Here is a 21,640-nt window from a genome sequence, read left to right as displayed (position 1 = left end):
CTTGGGAGGGAAATGGGTGTCTATCTCAATGATATCTAGCAGAAAATAGACAGACAGATCTTTGGTTTCTGTTTTATCCTGCTCATTCCAAGTGGCTGGTTCTAAACAGGCTAAAAGAAGGCGAGATGCAATGGAAATAGCACTCCAGGACTGTCTCGTTTGCTCTGGAGAAATCTCCTAAGGGGTTACTACCTCTCCTCATGCTTCGAAGCGTGTGTGTGTGTGTGTGTGTGTGTGTGTCCCGTGCTGGGAGCTGGGAAGCCTCCGCAGACTCCTGCTGCTGCAGGGCCCAGCCAGGCGGAGAGGGAGTGACGGCAGGAGGTACAGAAATTAAGCTTTGGTCAACTATTGCCGACAGAACAGTTTTATCCATAGCTAGAAAACACACGAGAAGCAAGAAAATAGAATAAAACAAAGAGCAAGGGTACAGAGAGAAATCTGTTTCTTCACTGGGAGGAGGATGGAGAGAAACTGGAAAAGGGGCGGGAGCCACGGTGCCCGCAGGCTTCCCACGTGACACTGCAGCCCCACCTTCCTCCAGGCACGCTGAAGCATCGGGGTCCCAGAACAGGACGGAGGGTTCCTGGCTGCTACCTGAAAGGTTTCCAGGGCAGGCATCCTGGCCTTCTGCAGTGAGGGGCAGGGACAGGCAAGAGCATAACCCACAACCTTACAGACAGTCAGAGCAGCTGGGCTTGTGTGAGCTACAAGGCAGGTGTCTCAAGCCTCACTGGACTGCGTAGGCAAGAAGGCCCCGATATTAGGAGAAAGCTTCCGAAGACCTTGCAAACGTGAGAATCCTTTCAATGAGAGCGTCCATAGAAGGGGTCTGGCGTCACTATCACCCCAAAGAGGCAGAGGTGTTTGACTAGCTGGAGCTTTGTGGCCAGCACGCTTTGATGGCCAGTATGGCTATAGAAACTTCCCCAGCCACCTGACAGAGACAGAGCAAAGGCCTCAGAGGGCAGAGACGGCAGAGAGGCTGAGTCCGGCAGGCCTCCCCAGCCTCACAGGGTTCTCATGTGACGCAGAGGCAGCGAGGTGTGCGGAGAGCGGGCTGTGCGCCCGGCTGCCCTGTGACATGCCTGCAGAAGGACTCAGCACACTCCCATCTGCCACCCCTGCCCTCCGCCTCCAAAGACAGCTGGCAGCTGGAGGTGGCCCAGGGACCTTCGCTTTTGCTCCTCTCACACCGCACCTATCAGAAGTGGCGCACTCTCAGCGTTAACCCCCGGCTGTTCCACAGGACTGCGACAGGCGTGGCCCTCGGAACAGCCCCATGCTAACCAGCCGGGGCTGGCACCATGAAACATCGCAGCCTGAGGCCTCCAACAGTGAAGCCTATCTTCTCACCACTCTGGAGGCTGGAAGCCCATGGCCGGAGAGTGGGTGACCCTCTTTGAGGCCTCTGAACAGGCTCCTTGCCTGTACCCCCAGATCCACGGCCACACGAGGCTAGAAACCTTTCTGATCTCATTTAGCCTTAGCCCTCTTTTAAGGTCTCCAAACATGGACTGCCATGTGGGAGTCCAGGGCTCTGCATGTGGATCTGGATTCAGGGGGCCACTGCTCTGTCCACGGCACACTTGGTAAATGCATTAGCCCAGGAGAGACACCAGAATGCGTCACACAGAAGGTGAACTAGGGGCTCCGAGACCCCCCCAGCCCAGCTGGCATGGACAGTAGTGGGGACAGAAGCCCACATGCTTTTGTGACCTGGCTGGTCCAGGCACAGCCTTTCTTGTCAGTTTATCTTTGCCCTTGGGGGTGGCCTGGGAGCTCAGGTCGCATTGTTCTGTTCCTCAGTACCACACTTTATTTAGGGGCTCATGTATCCTTGGAGAGGCCAGGGGCTTCTGGGGGACTGCTAGCTTGCTCGCTTGCTTCCAGGGAGCTCTGTGCCATGGAATCATCCAGGACACAGAGAAAATGGTCTTATTGGAGACTCGTCATCCGCTCAGGGCGTCTGCCAGATGCCCTGAACATTTCACAGATGAAACAAGCCTCGCTGCCAGCAATAGCATGTGTTTGAACTTCACAGACCGTGGGGAAGAGGTTGGGAATGACTTCTTCCAAATTGTATTGATTACTGTGTAATAGTCACCAACGAACTAGGCGTAGAGAGATTTATAAATATTCTGAGGTTGACACCCAGGAGGTGGTGTTGGAGCTGGTGCCCTCCCAGCATCCAGTCCAGCACTTTTACCACATTGCCAAAAGGACATGAAGGAAAGAAGACATCTGATTTTAAAGGAATGTTTTTGAAATTTCTTTTTAAGCAATATACTTTAAAGAAAAGATATATCTGACTTGGAAAAAATATCAATCAAATTCTGGAGACTTGGACTCTGTGGAACTAGCTGCTTCCACGGCGTATGTGAAGAGTGTCTTCCACAGGTGGAAGAGCTCGCCCTTGACACCTTGCTTCTCTGGGCTATGCTCAGCAAAGCTTCCTCTCAGCTATCGTAGGGTGCGTGAGGCCAGAAGGAAGACCCCAGAGTTAGAATGCTCTCGGGGATGAGCCTCTCATGAAAGACCCCAGAGTCAGAATGCTCTCGGGGATGAGCCTCTCACGAAAGACCCCAGAGTCAGAATGCTCTCGGGGATGAGCCTCTCCTCCTTCTGCCAGGATGAAGGAGGCGTGCTGTGAGGCACTCCAGGATGGATTTATTCAGGAAACAGAAAGCAGTTATCATTTTCCACGTTGCAAATTCTGTTCAGGAAGATCAAGGATTCCTTCCTGATTGATCTCTCTCAGCACCTACAACTTCAGAGCGGCAGATTTGGGAAGAGTGTGCTGGCCTTCTCCCAGACTCTCCCTCCCCCTCTTCTGGGCCTCTGACTTGATTGAGAAACCTTCCCGGCAGGACAGCTGTCCACAGAGGGCGTTGGCCTGTGCAGGGGCCCCACAGGCAGCTCCAGCCCTCCTCTTCAGTATTCTCTTTATTTTTATCCGGATGAAGTCGTCACACATGCCACTTACCCCGGATATAGTAGGATGAGGAGGAAAGGCAGGGCCCTGGACTCCACACCAGCACATCTCATGTGCTCAGAGTGCATAGGAATCGGCTGTCGATTTTGAAGATACACGTGCGCTGACCGGTTAGGTATGGGATGCATCCTGAGAATCTGCTGATATTTTTGTTTTGTTTTTAGATTTAATATGACTATATTTTTATCAATGCATAACTATAGTTAACATAATTCAAATTAGCCAGAGGGTTTCTTTTTTTAATATTCTCGCCGAAAGGCACTTACTTAGTATAGCTTCTAGACAGTGCAATAAGCTGAGTCCAGAACCACTATTTAAAAGTCTCTTGAGGAGTCTGCCGCAGACTTAAACTATCTGGCCGCTATCAACCGTTTGTGCTTACAATGCCTCCTCCCCCCACAGGCTCCTGTGTGTGCAGCTGTCCTCAGGCGGTGTCACTGTGCTGGGGAGTTGTGGAACCTGAGCTGGCCCTAGGAACTGTGGATCTAGGGGCGAGCCTTGAGGGTTATGGCTTGGCCCTGCTTCCCAACTGGTCTCTGCTACTTGCTCATTGTCATGTGAGACACCGTGGGCGCGAGCTCCTGCCACCAGCACAGAGGGCCCCGAGCCAGCTGTCCATGCCACAGCCCCGTGACACTCAGTAGGGTTGTGCCCCACAGACACTGTGCGCCGCAACCACACTGGGTTCCGTCACGATCCAAGCCTGTACCCAGTCAAAGTCAAAGAGAATGGCCAGAAGCATCAAACATGCCTGGGGATCAGTTAAAATTTAATTACAGAAAAAACTCAAGGAGAGATTACTTTTGCTCTCTCTGATTTAAGCATCCGTGTATTCATAGATCTGGCCAGAAGCATGTGTGAGGCAGTTTAAATATGTAACACACTGAGCAAAACCCTAGAGGCAAGCCAGTCTTTTGAAGTAAATGAACTTACGAAGTTCAAGGCCACAATTTAAAAGCACACACTTCCTGTTGCCTTAATTTGCAAGAGGAATATGGCTTAATCTCTCCCTCACGTAAGGCTTGCTGCAGAGAGGGCTTGACTTGGGTCCCGTTGAAAGCTTCTTTGAGCCACACCAGAAAGAGGCCGGACCGTAGGCTTTTAGAGTTCCACAGAGGCTGCCGAGAGCTCCCATTTAGCTGCAAATCCATGCGCTATCGAAAGCAAAATGAAGAGAAGAGCCAAGGCCTCCTCAACAGAAAGGGGCCATTACTGTACACACGGAACCAAGTTGTTCAAATCTTTCCACTGCGCTGATGAATTCCCCCAGCCCCCTCTCGGTCTGCCTCTGAATTTGGAAGGAAGTGGCAGACAGATTGGGTGACTTGCCCACGGCCACAAAGTATGCCACCAGAGGGTTGGAATGACATGCTGATTCATCCCTGGCCCACAGACCTTCCCCTGACAGGCCTACCTTTCTTTGGCTTAGCTACAGGGATACAAGGGTTGCTATGAAGAAAAAAAAAAAAAGGAGAATGAGGAAGAGGATGGAGAGGCAGAAAGGGACATTCATGTCACAGAGAAACTATAGTGTCTGACGTCTGTCTTACATGTGCTCAGGAGAGGGTGGCAGCTGAGGCTTTAACCACTCAGTCAGCACACACAGCACGGGTCAGTGCTGGAGCCCCTTGGTAGGAGGGCTGCCTGCTGAGTGTCAGAGACAGGCTTTGACCACGGGCCTGCCTGGACTGTAGCCAGTCACGTCCACGGCCTGTGTACAGAGAAAAACTGATTCTTTCAGTCCTGGTTCTGGATGGGTGGGCTTCGGAGAATGGCCAAGGACAACTTCTCAGAGTCCTAGCTCTCCCCCAAATGGTGACCTCATTCACAAAAACGGAGATAAGTTTTCTTTCTCATCCTGTCCTGATTCACCAGCTCAGGAGGCAACCCTGAACCTCGGATCCCTTGACCAGCTCTTGCTAAACCCTTGGGGTCAAAGCAGCAGGACTTGAGTCTTGAATGGACAGACAAACAGAAGCCATGCTGTCCTTCACGTCACTGTTGTGTGGGATTTCCCATGTGAACACAGCTGGAGGAATGACCCACCCACGCACCCGTGCAAACACTTTGAGGTTAGTCGCCCAGGACTGGCCCAGAGCTTCCCATGGTTCAGACCCGACTAACTCGGCAGAGGTTAAACTCTGTCCTGGGTTCTCCCTGTCTCCCACGCCCTGCTACTTACTTCCTCTCCCTCCCATGAGAAGGGGAGTGGCAAATTGAGCAATATTGCTCGCTCCCGTTGTGACAAGGTCAGAGCGGAGCCAGATGCTCACCACAGGCAGGCACTGACAGCGGGATGAGTGACTCAGGGTCCTTCCCTGTGACCTGCGTGTCAGACACTGGAGCCATGGCTTCTGACACCCCAATGCGTGTCACGCCTATCCTTGTGTCTAGCAGCAGAGGCCCTTGTCTGGTGTTTAACACTTTAGGGGCTCCAGCTCTGACGTCACCTGCCCTAACTCCCGGCCGGGCAGTGAAGGGTTCACACCCTTCAGGGACATGTCTGACCGACCAACCAATTATCCCCTGTACCCGGTGTTCCAGAGCCACGTGGCTCTGCGATTCCCGTCTGAACAGCTCAGGGCTGGTTTCCGAGGCCTGGGATGTTGTCCAGACTCATTTACAGATGTTATCTAAGGGGTACACTGCGTGGAGGGGGTGATAGGGGCTGGGTCACTGCACATAGATGAGATAGACCCTCTATGTCTGCTCTGCCCCCGTCTCAGTGCAGGCCAGGCGGAGAGAACCCGCCAATGCTCTTCCCTTCTATTCCCCGACTCGCTCGCTCCAGCAGCGCCCCCTCCTCCTGGGTCCAGAGGTCAGCTTTATGCCAGTCACCCCTTCAACACTTTTTCTGCTGAACTCTAAACTGTGCTTTCTGTTTTCCCTTAGGTATGTCATCTCAGAACTCACATGGTAACAGCTTGCTTGGAAGCCTTTGCCTTAAACTCTTCTGGCCTCTCTGGCCTCTCTTCCGTCCTTCTGGCATCTTCACGGGCCCAGCTCTAAAGCCAGGAACGTGGAGCACCCTTATTCCACAGCCGCCTTTACTCCCCGACATCAAGTCCACGGGCAGCATCTTCCTCCTTTACCTAACACATTTCCCCTCTTGGACGCCCTCTCAGGCCATCACTTCTCTTCTGCCCCCACTGCTGGTCCACGACTACCTTCCCCCTCGTGACTTGTCAGTGGACCATGCCTTTTCCCTGTGTGACAGCGGGGGCAGCTTCTCCCAGCCCGTGGGCATGGTCCCTGCCTCCCTGTCCTACCTCAGCCCACACTGTTCTGGACCTTCTCAGTCGGCTGACACCCCCTTTCCAATTCCAAGGGCACCTGGGTGACTCCGCCCTTTGCAGGGCCAGCACACCTGACCATGAGCTCTCTGATCAGGTACCAGCCCTGGAGTCTCCATGGCAACCTGCCAGGCAAAGGTCCTCATCCCTGCCCTGTGTTCACCGTCCTCCCAGCTCTCTCCTTATCCCTACACAGTAACTCCTGCATTTGAAGTTATTTTAAATGATGCAGCTTGGAAAATGTCTGCCCTTCTGGACATAAACTCTTTGAACACAGTGGCCATATCTGTCTGTCTCCTAGGCCTAGGACAGTGCAATCCACACAGTCTACACAGTAGGCACAGGGAGGAAAATACGTTGTATATGTCATAGGACCCCAGAGGAGGACTGGTGAGCCTGACAGACACTATGGAAGAGTGGCATCACCTGTGTCCCTGGGGGACTCCGCTCACTCATTGTTTTCCCCAAGTCCAAAGAGTGACCTTGGTGTGTACCTGCCTCTCCTTTCCTGACCTTTTGTGTTGGTTTCCAGAGCCTGCTTATGCCCTCAAAGGCCCCCAGTACTGAGGAAAATGGACTCCTGCCTGGGGCGGGTTCCAGTGCTGTCCGCTGGGACAGACTCATCCTCAAAGAGCCCCATGGGTCTATCTGGGCACAGGAACTACAAGAACGTCTCTGTTCCTGGTGGGGTTTTGTCGCTTTGTTTTCTTGTGTGCTCGGTGGCTTGTTCCTAACTCACAGCCAATCACCGCACTGCCAGATGGTGCGAAAGATTTACCGGAATTTCGTTTTCAAATAAACCACAAGTTTGGATGAGCTAATGCTGTTCCACATAAAAAAGCCACAAAATTGGACAAATTAACGTTGTTTCAAGAAGAGAAACTTGTTGAAGCCATCAGCTTTGGCGGTCTCAAATGACTGCCCGAGACCTACCAGGGGCCCCTCCTGCAGGAAGCCAGGACACCAAGAGCCCAGGAAGCCCCTGGCCCTTCGCCAGGCCTCCACAGAGCAACCTGAAGGCGCGTCTGTCAAGTTCACGTCCTCACACTAAGTGCCCACCGATGGCAATGTCCCCTCTGCCCTGTCAGGACCACAGGCTCGCTACAAATGCTGACAGCCTGGGACTGCTCCCTGACACGGGCACTGACCCAGAGGGGCCTCCATGGCAGCTGGGCAGAAGTCCCCAGGGCAGGGAGAGCAGCTGGCCCTCACCCTCAGCAGCAGTGGCAGAGAGCCTCTCTGATAGGCTCTCAAGACCAGAGTCCTAGACGTTGCCGCTTCAAGATCACAAGCAGGTTGAACATGGCTCTCTCAGCCTTAAGATGAAGACAACAGTAAAGCAAGTGCGTCATCATAGGAAGAAGCCTGGACAGATAACTAAAATCCTGTAGCACTGTCCCTCACACACAGTGAGTGTTCCATAAGTGTGAATGCTGTGTGCGGTAATGGCGGTGGTGGTGGCAACGGTAGTGATTGTAATGGTGGTGGTGGTGGTGGTGATGGTGATGGTAGTGGTGGAAGTGGTGATGGTGGTGATAGTGGTGGTGGTGATGGTGGTGGTGGTGGTGGTGGAGGTGGTGGTGGTGGTGATGGTGGTGGTGATGGTGGTGGAGGTGGTGGTGGTGGTGATGGTGGTGGTGATGGTGGTGGTGATGGTGGTGGTGATGGTGGTGGAGGTGGTGGTGGTGGTGATGGTGGTGGTGATGGTGGTGGAGGTGGTGGTGGTGGTGATGGTGGTGGTGGTGGTGATGGTGGTGGTGGTGGTAAGGATGATGGTGGTGGTGATGGTGGTGGTGGTGGTGATGGTGGTGATGGTGGTGATGGTAATAGTGGTGGTGGTGATGGTTGTGGTGATGGTGATAGTAGTGGTGGAAGTGGTGGTGGTGGTGGTGGTGGTGATGGTGATGGTAGTGGTGGTGGTGGTGGTGGTGATGGTGATGGTAGTGGTGGAAGTGGTGGTGGTGGTGGTGGTGATGGTTGTGGTGGTGATGGTTGTGGTGATGGTGATAGTAGTGGTGGAAGTGGTGGTGGTGGTGGTGATGGTGATGGTAGTGGTGGAAGTGGTGGTGGTAAGGATGATGGTGGTGGCGATGGTGGTGGTGGTGGCGATGGTGGTTGTGGTGGTTGTGGTGGTGGTGATGATGGTGGTGGTGGTGGTAAGGATGATGGTGGTGGTGATGGTGGTGGTGGTAAGGATGATGGTGGTGGTAAGGATGATGGTGGTGGCGATGGTGGTGGCGATGGTGGTGGTGATGATGGTGGTGGTGGTGGTGGTAAGGATGATGGTGGTGATGGTGGTGGTGGTGGTAAGGATGATGGTGGTGGTGGTGGCGATGGTGATGGTGGTGGCGATGGTGGTGGTGGTGGCAATGGTGATGGTGGTGGTGGTGGTGGTGGTGGTGGTGGTAAGGATGATGGTGGTGGCGATGGTGGTGGTGGTGGTGGTGGTAAGGATGATGGTGGTGATGGTGGTGGTGGTGGTAAGGATGATGGTGGTGATGGTGGTGGTGGTGGTAAGGATGGTGGTGGTGGTAAGGATGGTGGTGGTGGCGATGGTGGTGATGGTGATGGTGGTGGTTGTGGTGGTGGTGGTGGTGGTGGTGATGGTGATGGTGGTGGTGGTGGTGGTGGTGGTAAGGATGATGGTGGTGGTAAGGATGGTGGTGGTGGCGATGGTGGTGATGGTGATGGTGGTGGTTGTGGTGGTGGTGGCGATGGTGGTGATGGTGATGGTGGTGGTTGTGGTGGTGGTGGCGATGGTGGTGATGGTGATGGTGGTGGTTGTGGTGGTGGTGGCGATGGTGGTGATGGTGATGGTGGTGGTTGTGGTGGTGGTGGTGGTGGTGGTGATGGTGATGGTGGTGGTGGTGGTGGTGGTGGTAAGGATGATGGTGGTGGTAAGGATGGTGGTGGTGGCGATGGTGGTGATGGTGATGGTGGTGGTTGTGGTGGTGGTGGCGATGGTGGTGATGGTGATGGTGGTGGTTGTGGTGGTGGTGGCGATGGTGGTGATGGTGATGGTGGTGGTTGTGGTGGTGGTGGCGATGGTGGTGATGGTGATGGTGGTGGTTGTGGTGGTGGTGGTGGTGGTGGTGATGGTGATGGTGGTGGTGGTGGTGGTGGTGGTAAGGATGATGGTGGTGGCGATGGTGAGGTCAGGCGTGCAGCTTCCCCATTCTTCCTACATCACATCCACCAGGAGCAGCGGTTCCGCACCTTACCCATGCTGTGACCTCTGTTGCAGCCCTCGAGCTGTAGTGACCTCCCATGACAGCATCATGTGTCCGCACTTCATAGCTACAGTTTTGCTACTGTCACGAATCAGAAACATCCTATATGCGGGTTAGCCGACATGCCATCCCGGAAAGGGGTCACGGCCCCCAGGTGAGGACTGCTGATCTAGTGCTAACGGGCCCTCGGGAGGAGTGTGCCCTGCACTTCCGTGTCCTCAGGGAACCAGTCTAGGAACCTCTCAGGCATGCCTGGAGGTTTGTCCCCCGAGAGACTTACAGCTTGTCCATGGATGGTGTTGAGCGTCACGGTGTCATCGGGCGAGCTACCCTGAGCGTGCCACCTGCCCCAGCAGGAAACAGACCTGACCCATGTTGTATGAGGCCCTTCACACCCCTCAGGCCCCTCAGGGCTCCCTGTGGGAGACAGGACAGGTACTGGCTTCACTGGTGTGGGGAGAGCGGCCGCCACAAGCAATGGTTTGCTGGAATAAATTTATACATGTTTAAAATGATGTGTTTATACATGTTTAAAATGATGCGTTTACCTGTGTGTGTTGTAGGGTGTGTGCCTCAGGTGCCCGTGGACGTCAGGAGCGACTTTCGGGACCCACTTCTCTCCTCCTGCCATGACAGCTAGCATTACCGGCGGGACGGGCTGTGGAGCCCTTCAGGAGATGGCCTCTGGGATTGGACAGAGGCCGCAGGGTCCTGGGCAGGAGCCTTCACCTGCAGCCATCCTGCTGGCACAGGAAGTTTATGTTCTTGGACTAGATTTCCCAGAAACAGGAGGCAGTCACTGCTGTTCCTTTTTTGTTTTGTTTCTTTTTACCTCGCAAAATAGACACAAGACACCTCTCCACCCCTTGATAAACCAAGCCTTTGACTTTTTAGCTAATATAATGTTTCCCTTCCCCTGCCCTCAGGCACACTTCACCTTTTGGGGGTTGAATGACGTTTGGCTTTCCCTTCACCCCAACACTCCTGGGCTCCTGCTGGGCCTGGCAAAGCCTGAAGCTGTGAGGACTTAGCAGGTCAGCACAGCTCAAAGCCAACTTGAGTCTCCTCATCAGCAACCCAGCTGGGCTTCCCACCCTAAAGGCGAGGTGCCCCTAAGGGACCTGCTCCTCAGACCCCATGGGGCGGTGCATCTCCTCTCAGGGGGACCCTCCAGGCTCTGACAGGCTTACCATTCTTTACTAGAGGTTTGGAGGAAGCAATACAAGGGAGAAATCCGCTCTGCGGCTCCCTCACTCTGAGCGTGACTCAGTACTTAGCACACACCAAATGCCCCCCCCCCCCCCCCCCCCGCCTCCCAGGCAGGAGTGCAGAGTCGTTACATAAGTGGCCTCCGCAGCTGCTGCTGGTAATTGAAAGTGAAGCTCTCCCACTTGAAGCCTGCTGGGAGTGGTGTGACTCTCTCCTCACCCCGTGATACCATCTTTACGGGAGAGGCCCCAGAGCCAGGGTGTGGGGCGTGAGCTGGGCTGTTCTGTACAGTAGGCCTGACTTCTGGGTAGCTGCTGCTTCTGCCTCGTTAAAACGTGGCCTTTCCACAGCGTCTCTGATCTTAATCTCCCAAATGAGCTGGAGCTGAGCTGCACAGGGCAGGATCTGCCTGGCTTTGCAAAGCCCAGGAGGAAATGCGGCGTGGGGTTTCTATGCCCGAGTCCCACCCAAGAAGGACCACCCAGGAACACGGTCTCTGGGCAAGGACTTGTGAGAGCCGTGCTTACGTAATCATCTCAGAAGGGCCCTGGACATCAGCGCTGACTTGCAAAGGAGACTGTTGATCAGGTTCAGGAGGAAAATGACTAAATGACTCTTGAAAAAACCTAGTGAAGCCTGCCTAGCCCCCACGATCCTGTCTCCCCCACTAGCGTAGCCAGGGAATTGCTTTTCAGGAGTTACAGGAAGCCAAACTCTGACACCCACCGTTTCCAGTATCTATTTAGTGCAAAGACAGCAGGCTGCGAGATGCTTGGAGATGCATGCCCACGGGGGAAGTCTGCCTGCTGGGATCCCCAGACTAAAGGCTTCGCTAAGGACGGTGCCATTTCCGGTTCCCTGGGCAAGACCCCGTTTCCCTGGACCCCAGTGCCTGCTCCAGCTGAACTGAAGAATAGCCAGGGGAGGCAATTTCAGATGAAGTATACTGGACAGTGCTGGGGGCTCCGAGGAGAATGTTCCAGAAAACATCCCAGTCCCCAGGACTGAGGTCCCAGAGATGGCTAGTCTCTGACTCTCGGAAAGCTGGTGAAATGGGTATTTTTGTAAGCAAGGGTGAAAGCACGGCTAGATTGGTCACGTGTTGCCTCTGGCTGCGGTTTACAGGGAGATCCCAGCCTCCCTGAGAGCAGTAGACACATGCTCTGGGCTTAATCAATTCCCTTCTTGATTCGTCTGTTGAAATCTGACTCTACCATGCCACAGGCTCAGGATCTTTAAAGAAACAGCAGAGTTAAAATAAGGTCACAAAGGGGCCCTCATGCAACATGACTGGAGTCCTTACAGGAGACACACAAGGAGGAAGCCAGGAAGAGGTGCAGGGTGCAGCTGCCACCTGCAAGCCGGGCAGAGGGCTTGCCACAGAAGCCAGGGTGCCAGCCTTGGATCTCAGACTTGCAGCCCGCAAAGCTGGGAGGAATGGGGTCTAATTTCTGGCATGAGCCACCGCTGTATGGCTCTTCATCTGGGACAGCCAGAGCAGACAGTGGCACAGGGTGAAGCTGCAGCCACCCTAGGCTGGTGGTGGGAGTGGGGGTGGGGCAGTCACTGTCAGGAAGACTAGGCCTCCCGAGGTTGTTCTCAGGAGACTAGGAGATCTGCAGACAGAGGCTTCTGCCTAGCTCTGGGAAGGAAGGAAGGCAAGAAGGAAGGAAGGAAGGGAGGGAGGGAGGGAGGGAGGGAGGGAGGGAGGGAGGGAGGAAGGAAGGAAGGAAGGAAGGAAGGAAGGAAGGAAGGAAGGACGGATGTCGGTCAAAGGAAGGAAGGACGGATGTCGGTCAAGACTGCGCTCCTCAGCTTGATGGGGAAAAGAGAAGGAAGAGCAGGGGGGAAATGTGGATCTCCCAGCCAGAAACAGTCACGGCACCAGCATTCTTTGGTGCCGGCTGATTTTTAGAGTGATGGCCATAGTCCTGCAGTGGGATGGACGGTCCAAGTTCAAACTGCCTTTCAAATATCCACAGTAAAGTGCCCGGGCCAGCCTCCCCACACACGCCCCACAGTAATCGAACCTCAGCTCTGTCAGATATGGTAGGGACCAAGAGAAGCTTTTAGTGACATCCTCGCAATGGAGACAAAAAAAACGTCAAACAGAAGAACATTAAGAAAACAGAGCCACCACCATCGACTTAGCACATGCACCAGTATCAAGGGAAAGTGTGCTGCGAAGAAACAAGTAGATCCTAACCCTGTAGATCCAGCTAGATCCAGCTGGAACTGCCCAGTGAACTCGGAACTTCTGACACAGCCTCAGAGAACCTGCGTCCTCCCACGCCCACTGGCGGCGTGGCTGGCCTTCTGCCAGCGAGCTCAGTGGCAAGGCTGGAAACTCCCTGACTTAAAACAATGTCTGGGTGTTTCTGCCTCCTACGAGCAGAAACGTTTAATAAATGTTTGCTTCTCCCAGTCTGGGTGACTATTGTGTTTCATCTACCTCTGTCTCCATGTCTTTTGTAAGTGTGTCATAAATAAAAAGCAAGGGTTGTAAACAAACTCAGCCTAACGGAATGGTTGCTCCCGCTTTCTGTCGGCTGTTGGGTAGTATGCTTGCATCCTCGTGTGACAGTCCTGTCCCACATTCTCTCCAGTGCACGTGTGGTCCTGCTTTCTAGGAGTTTACAGCTCAGTTAGCACACTCAGCATCCCTTCGGGGCCGTATTCCTAAGTCTCACTTCCCTCTTGTATTTGCGGCCTTATTCCCTTCTGCCTGTACACTTGCTCCTCTCCCTCCGGTAACACTTCGCTGGAGGAGAGAGAAGAGCAGGTAGCTGTTCTTTCTTGGCCTTTGGGAAGCAAGGGGAGAGGAAAGTGATTCTGCCTTGTCTAGGAGGGCTTCTTCCCTGCCCAGCAGAACTTTGCTTGCTCAGGTTGGCCTGGAGGACGCAACTCTGAGCAAAGGAAACACAGATGCAAGACTACTGAATTCCAAGGGATTTGGAGCCACTGCAGACACCTCTCACTCCCTCAGGAGGAGGCAGCAGAGCAGTGAGGTCAAAGCTAGCCTGAACTAAACAGCAAGACACTGCTGTTTCAAAACACAAGCAAACAGTATATACAAGCAGAGAAGAGAGTAGGTGCATAGGAAAAGTTTAAAGGCTCTGAATTCTAGAACTCAGATAGAGCTGTGGGTGTTTGTAAACGTGTCTCTGTGCCCTCACTTTACAGATAAGTGGCCTCTCAGATGGATTCTGACGTCCACAAGGAGAGGGAAGGCCAGCACACGTCTAGTGCAGCTCTTCCTGTTTCCATGGCACGGCCTCTGATACCGCAAGGAAACCCTACCCCACCTTACCCCGCTCAGTCCAGCTAGTGCGCGCACTGGTTCATGGATCTGAGTGACAAGCATGAGCAAGGCAGGAGGTAGGCGTGAGGAGCCCAGACCCACCCCCAACCATCGGCGACCTTTGAAGAAGGCATTTAGGCCTATCAGAATGTTCCCATAAACTGCCCCACGGAATCACAAGACTGTGGATGTGAGCCGCTTAAAGGTTGACTTGTCTGGGGCTCCTATAGGAAAGCTCTTAAAATGAATCTTAAGAACATTTGGTTTTCCTTTTTAATATTTATTTTATGTGCATGAGGGTTTTGCTTATATGTAATTCCATGTACCTTGTGTATGCCTGGTGCCCACAGAGTTCAGAAGAGGGCAACAGATCCCTTGGAAATAAAGTGGCAGATGCATGTGTGTGCTGGGAATCAAACCCAGGTCCTCTGGAAGAGCAGCCAGTGTTCATTTCTGCTGAGCCATCTCTCCAGCCCGTACATTCCTATTAAACCTAGGCTAGGCCAGTGAGACGGCCTAGTGAGTAGAGGTGCCTGCTGCCACTTGAAGAGCCGAGTTCCGTCCCTAGAACTCACATGGCGGAAGAGAAAAACCAACTTGCACAACTTGTCCTCTGACCTCCACCCCACATTCGTGCTGTGACACAATGCACCCACATATGTGCACAAACACATAAATAAACAGAATCAACAACATGCCTTCAGTTTAGGCAACGTAGCAACGACAGTTTACATTCTTGTTTATTTTGTAACTCAGCTTTAAAATTCTTCATACCTTTCACACCTGGAGCATGTCCCTGCTCAGGATAGCCACCTCAGACATTCAGAGCCCACCCAGGGCCACCTGTGACAAGAGAGCAGGAAGGACCTGGAACAGTTTCCTTATCTGTGAATCAGAAGGTAAGACTATCAGTAGCTTTCAAAGAGTCCTGAAGTAGAGTGCTGGGATTCTTCAATGGTGCCTCAGTGGTGTGTGTGTGTGTGTGTGTGTGTGTGTGTGTGTGCTTATGTGTGAGTATGTATGTGTATATGTGTGTGTGCATGTGTGAATGTGTATACATGTGTGAATATGTATGTGTGTATAAATGTGTATGTATGTGTGTGGGTATATATGTGTGTGAGTATGTATGTGTGTAGGAATGTTAATTCAGAACACGGCTGCTCTGGCAAGAGATCCAAAGACCTTCTAGGTCTGTGTGATTGGCTGGAATATAGACACAGCTTTAATCCAGGGGACAGAGGCAGCGGATCTGACTTCAAGGCCAGCCTGGCATAGAGCAAGTTTCAGGTAAAGAAAAGCTTAGGTCCAGGCCTGGTGGTGCACGCCTTTAATCCCAAACAATGGAGGCAAAGTTAGCATGTAAAAGGAAGCATCTGTGTTTGAAAGTGATGTCTAAACAGCAGAAACAGTTACAAATCAAAGACTTGACAGAATAGGATACGCCCAATTCTCTGGAGAAGAGAGAGGAAAGGGAAGCCACTTAAGGGAAAATGCAGAGAAAGGAGGCAGTTTTTAGAGAGAAGATGCAGAGAGAGAGAACTCAGGTGGAGACAGGCTGAGCCAGAGAATGAGAAGGAGCCAGGAGATTAGAGCAGATTGCTGGAGTTAGCTTGAGGCCAAGCAGAGTAATTCAGAGAAACCAGATTGAATCAGTCAGCTGGGAGAGGAGTTTGAGCCAGAACAGCTGAGCTGAACCAGCCAGCCCAGAGCTCAGAAAGAGCAAGAAAGGGTGAGCTTATTCAGCAGTGAGTCCCAGAGGCTGGAAACATTCTAGGTTAGATTGGACAAGGGCTGGAAGCTTCCAGGACTTGGCCTAGTTCAGCAGACAGAGGCAATGTACCTCCAAGACAACAACCAAAGTTCTTGTTACATGTATGTGTGTATATGTGTGAGAGCATGGATGTGGCAGGGGAGGGAGTGTGTGAGGGTTTGGTTTCAGTGGGATGGAAGATGCCCAGCCTAGGGATCGATCGTTTGCTTTTGCTTCATGCCAGGTAGCTCTAGACTTCATTGTTTCTGTATCTATCAGTCTTCGTGTCTGATCTTGCTGGAGGAACTGGTCCATGGCTAAATAAAGACGCTGACAACCCCTGCACAGCCTAACCTGCAGACACAGGGCGGACTCTGGCATGCCTCAGCAAGGAGCACAGTCGCCTGCCAGGGGTCAAAGAGCCAGGTGACAGCGTGGGGTGCCCCGCACTCTGGGCGCTTGTGTAGGACGCGCGCCTCTGCGGGTGCATCCTGCAAATTAGCATGTCAGCCAGGAGAGGATCCCCAGCTACCCGGTCAGATTACAGGCTGTGAGTGGTGTGATGGGATTTGAGCCTTTTCCACAGGTCAAAGCACGTGCAATGTGAGTGGCTGACACTGCCAGGCCAGGTCTGTGGGCAGCTGCCCCAGTTCTGACAAGAGGACCTGGTGCCCAGCAGGGTTCTCTGCACGGCTGTGTGTATTTTTCCACGCTCTCTGAGTTTGAAATGGAAACACGGAAGACACATAAGCAGTTCAACAGCTGCAAGATTCAAATGGAGGCGTCGGGGGTGGGGGAAGCTGCCGAAGGTTCAAGCGCAAGCCGCCAGCACACCCACTCACTTCCCAGGGCTAGGCCAGTGTGAGACAGACCGTGTGGCCACAGGCTTCTGAAGCCCAGCCCTGGGGACAGGGGCCCATTTTGTCCATTGTTTCCTTCCTCTGAGGGATTCTGAAGCAGCCTGCTGTGCTCAGTTAGTCATATGGTCTCCACTCTTCTGGAACCTGAAAACTATTTTGGTAAAATAAAGATGTCTTCCTCATTAGTTGCCTAAGGGTGCCTGAGTCTTGGGCAAACCAGAGATGAGTAAAACACACACCAAACTATAGCTCCTTGACTTGTGTACATGGCCAAGGGGGCAGCACGACTGTGTGCCCCCACCGCGCACGGCTTCCCTCTCTCTTCGGACGATGCCTGAGTCTTCGGGCTGTGTGTTGTGATGTCAATATAGTAAGAAATGCATGTTTCAGCCTCAGTTCCAGAGACCTGAAACAATGAACACTTCCTGGATGATAGAAGTTTAAGTGTCTTTTGTTATTCATAATGAACTCGTTTATGAATTTATGTTAACGAGGAGACTTTGAGAAAGTCTCTAAGGGAGGATGTGTGGTTGCCACGGGAATCAAGTGTGTGGTTGGAGGCTGGGGATTGAGTTGCTCACCAAGGAGCAAAGACTGAGTCACACATGCCCACATCAGGAGGGCTCAGGGTGCTGGGCTTCTGTCCTCCACCACACACTGCTCAGGGTGCTGGGCTTCTGTCCTCCACACACTGCTGGCTTTGTACACTTTGTATACTTTGTAAACCCTCAAGACCTGAAAGCACCTAGGCCCCACCAATCCCTGAGCTCCCCAACCCCAGGACTTGAAATCCCACCAACCCTCACCCTGGAAAGCTCCGCCCCTAAGAAATCCTATATAAGCCCTTCCTACCCCTGGAGTTTTGCTGCCTGCTGTGACTTTCTCACTGGAAGAGAGAGCAGAAGAGAAGACTGAGGCTCTTGAGCTCAGCTGGGAAGACCCCCTGTCCCCCAGGAGCCGCAACACTGAAGAAGAGGAGCAGAAATAGAAACTCTTACACTGCAGCTCTCCAGCTCAGCCAGCACTGGCTTCCCTCAGGGCTGCGAGCCTCTGATGAGGAGGCTTCCCCTCAGGCCCTGGTTCCTGCCTCCTGAGTGTCAGGGTGCCCTTCCATTGGGACACTGTCCTGCCTCAGAGCTTCGTGGTTCTGGGCTCCCAGGATGCCTTTCCATCAGGGCAGGAAGAACAACACATGCAGCGGTATTCCAAGGAGCTCCCGGAGGCTCAGACACCTTTGCCATGCCTCCGTGGCTTCCCCATCCATCTCATCCGGCCCATCAGCTGTCTCTGGTCTGTAGTGATCTAGTCATCCAGCAGGTCGATTTGGGGTCTCTGAGCTGCTCTCACAAAGATTCAGCCCAAGAAGGGGTGATAAGACCTCTGACTGTTGCCAAGAAAAACAGAAGCTGTGGGGACGTTGACCTCCCACGGCCCCTGAACTGGAAGGACGGCAGCCTGAATCTGAAGGATATGTGTCAATGGGACAGAACGGTGGTGACTGGTGGATAATCACAGAGAACTGGAGAATCTTTTAGAAACACACACACACGTACACACTCATATACATATATGTACACATAGATACACACATACATACACATGTATATGCACACATACACATACTATACACATATACATGCACACATATACAGGTATACACATATACATACATACAAACACACATACAAATACACATCCACAGACACACACATACATGTTGCACACACATATATACACCCATGCATATGTACACATACAAATATACACATAATTCACACACATACAAACACACATAGACATGCATATGCATTCATACACATAATATACACACACAAACACACATACATACACGTATATACACACGCACATAATACATACACACATACACACTCACACACACACATCCATACACATGCAAAGACACACATAGGCACACACACACAAACACATATCCACACACGCTCGCACACACCCTCACTCTGGCGGCCGGGAATGAAGCATTTGGTGTGATGCGTCAGAGCACAGCGGGTAACAGTCGTTCTCCAGATCAGATAACAAGTAGAGACAAGTCTTCCGAGGCAGCCTGCTCTTTCTCCAGGCCTCGGTGACAGCGCGTGATTAAGAGTGATAGCCTTTGCGATGTGCCTGCACCTCCTGTGACATGTCGCTTCATTTAATTTCATAACCTGCGTGAGCACCACAAGATTTACAGAAACAGGGAAGAGTCTCTGTGGGACAGGACACCTTCCCACATCAAGGTGCTAGGGACACGCACCCTCTCTCTTTGCCTGGAATTTCACATTTTAACCCTAAACAGACAATGAAGATATTAAATGATCCTTAAGGCATCCTTAGATTCACCTCATCTGAAGCACCTGCCACCCCTCCAGTGACATCGGAATGTCCCCTCCTTTTCCTTAACCCCCTCATCGCCTAACACAGCATGGAAGTCTCTGTAACTCTGGGCTTGCTGAGAGTAACCTGTTTGTAACTAGCCCCAGGTCAGATTCAACAACTCTCTGTCCCTCCTGTCCCTCTCTGTCCTCTCCTGTCCCTCTCTGTCCCCTCCTGTCCCTTCGTCTCCCATCCAGCTCTAACGAAGCCCTTTCACATAATCCCAGGATGGAATGAGGAAGCCAGTGCTCTTTGCTTTGCCATTGCAGGCCCTTGAACAAGCCCAGTCTCTTCCTACCAACTCATCAGAGAGCTGACTTCTTCGTGGCGAGCTCACAGCCTGGGGCCAGGAGGGCAAACTCAGGCTTCAAGGATACGCCAGGACGTTGGGAACCTTACCCTCCTGCCCTGCTGATGGTTACCAGATCCCTGTGTTTTTGAAAAAGAAAACACTATAGAGATTCTTTTCTCACCATGGTGGAAGAAATGGCCAGTGACTATGTTCTTGCCTAGCAATCATTACAGAAGAGGAATCAAAGTAAGTTATAGATACCTAAGCTTGACAGGCACAGAAAAGGCACAAGTGTCACAACTCCCAGTCCACGGCAATCGCTGCCCCCTGAGCTTGCCCACACTGCCCACACTCCGTGATGGCCACAAAGGCCCTGCTTATGTCTTATGTCTAAGAGAGAAAAAAAGGAGAGGAGTGATTTGAGGAAAAACCAATAATCCAATCCTGATACATGGATTTAGTCATGCAGAACCTTTGCAAAGCATTTCAGATTAGTTATGCTCTGCATAACTCTGCTATGCATTTAACGACGTCCTTTTCTTTTTAAAATCAGAGGGAAGTAAAATTTAGATTTCCCAAGAAAAACAGCATCTTGACTCCTGAGAGTCACTCAGTTGGCTTCCTGCTTCCGTAACCTGGTCCAGGTACGCCATGCTGACCAGTCAGGAAGTAGGTGGACAGCTCAGTGTCTACATTGCCTCCTAAAAGACAAGAAGGAGACTGGAATGGTGAGTTGACCCGTAGTTTGGATAAGTTTTAGATGATGGCCCCATTTTCTCCCCAAAACTCCAGTACTTCTTTTTTTCCTCTCTTAGCTTACAAGCCATTGTTTCACTGAGAAAATGGAAGCAACAAGAAGAGACCATCCACAAACAACCACATCCCCACATGAACGGACTTTCTACAGACAGCCTGCTCCTCCCCCTTTGCTTCGGATGGATGTCCTCTGCTTCTGTGTAAATCTAAGCCCGCCCTTATGACCCTGTGTCTCCCACTGACTCCACTTCATCTCCCGCTCTCATTTCAATATATGCTTTTGTTTTTAATTCTTGGCCAAGTTTATCTGTATAGAAGTATCTTTTTATTTCACTTACCTACAAAATAAACTTCCTCAACCCTACATGTACTTCTGGATCCTCTCATATTTCTTTATATAGAAAATGCCTTGAGCCAGGTGTTATGATTCCTATCTATAATCCTAGTATTCAAAAGGCAAGAGGATTGCAAAGAGTTGAAGGCTAGCCTTGGCTATATAGTGAATTCCAGGCTGCAGACTATCACAAAAACAAGAAAAAGAAGAAGGAGGAGGAAGAGGAGGCAGAGGAGGAGGAGAAGAAGACAGAGAAGAAGAAGGAGGAAGAAGAAGAGAGGAAGAGGAGGGGGAGGAAGAGGAAAGGGGAAGGGAAAGGAGAAGGAAGAAGGAGGAATGAGAGAAGAGAGGCAGGACCTCAAGAGAATTATATTTATTTACTCTTTATTGGTTCCTGGTCTCTTTCTCTGGGTCGTCCATTACACCCAAATGTTCACTTCTCTTTTAATGAAATGGATCTTCTCAAAGAAGCCAGGAAGCTTTCTGGTCACTCTTACTTGACCAACCTGTAGCATCTCACACCTGCATTTATTTCCTTCTCCAATCCCTTGCTCAGCTCTACTGCCAAGATGCCAAGGCCTTGCACCACTCCTTTGCCCTCTTTGAGTACCTGTCCTTGTTTCTTTGTACTCAAGCATTGCAAGGTTTCGCTTTCTCTCCTGTAGCTATACTCCCTTAAGGATCTTCTTCCATTTCCTGGCTTTTGATTCACCCCTGGACTGGACAATGCCTGCGCACACATCTCCGGCTCTGACCACACTCCTCAGGGCCAGGCCTCCATCATCGACGCCTCCTTGGTATCCTTGGGAAGCTGCTTTAGTCATCTCAACTGTAACATCACCTTAGTTGCCGCCCTGAACCCGCCAGTGTCTCCCCTCCCTAAGTAAAGGCCAGCTCACCCTCTGGCTTTTCAGAGCCCATCCTCTGAAGGAGGGAAATGAGGACGAAAATAGTGTGTGTCTTACAGGGCTATTGCCAAGATGAGATGATCAGCGCTTGCCATGAACCTGGACCAGTGCCCAGCGTAGAATTACTACATTAACTCTTGCTAAATGATTAAAGTAATCATCTCTGGCGCTTCCGAGTCTCTCAATTCCCCGTATCTAATCATCAGTTAATCCTGTTGGCACTCCCTGAGACACACATCCAGAGCATGTCTGCTCCTCCTCTCTATCAGTAACACCCCAAGTCAAGCCACCATCACCTCTTGCCTGGTTGTGGCGCAGTGT

General features: G+C 51.9%; 1 long non-coding RNA gene across 1 annotated transcript; it reads left to right on the top strand.

Annotated features, from left to right (window-relative positions):
• Positions 1-2,974: 2,974 nt before the first annotated feature.
• LOC132654115 (uncharacterized) lies at positions 2,975-7,810 on the top strand. Its single transcript, XR_009591798.1, has 3 exons — positions 2,975-3,107; positions 4,868-5,064; positions 5,885-7,810. It is a non-coding gene; the product is annotated as an uncharacterized LOC132654115 (long non-coding RNA).
• Positions 7,811-21,640: the final 13,830 nt, after the last annotated feature.

This window comes from Meriones unguiculatus, chromosome 5, assembly GCF_030254825.1.
Source record: "Meriones unguiculatus strain TT.TT164.6M chromosome 5, Bangor_MerUng_6.1, whole genome shotgun sequence".
NCBI lineage: Eukaryota > Metazoa > Chordata > Mammalia > Rodentia > Muridae > Meriones > Meriones unguiculatus.
This window is presented reverse-complemented; position numbering and strand designations above follow the sequence as displayed.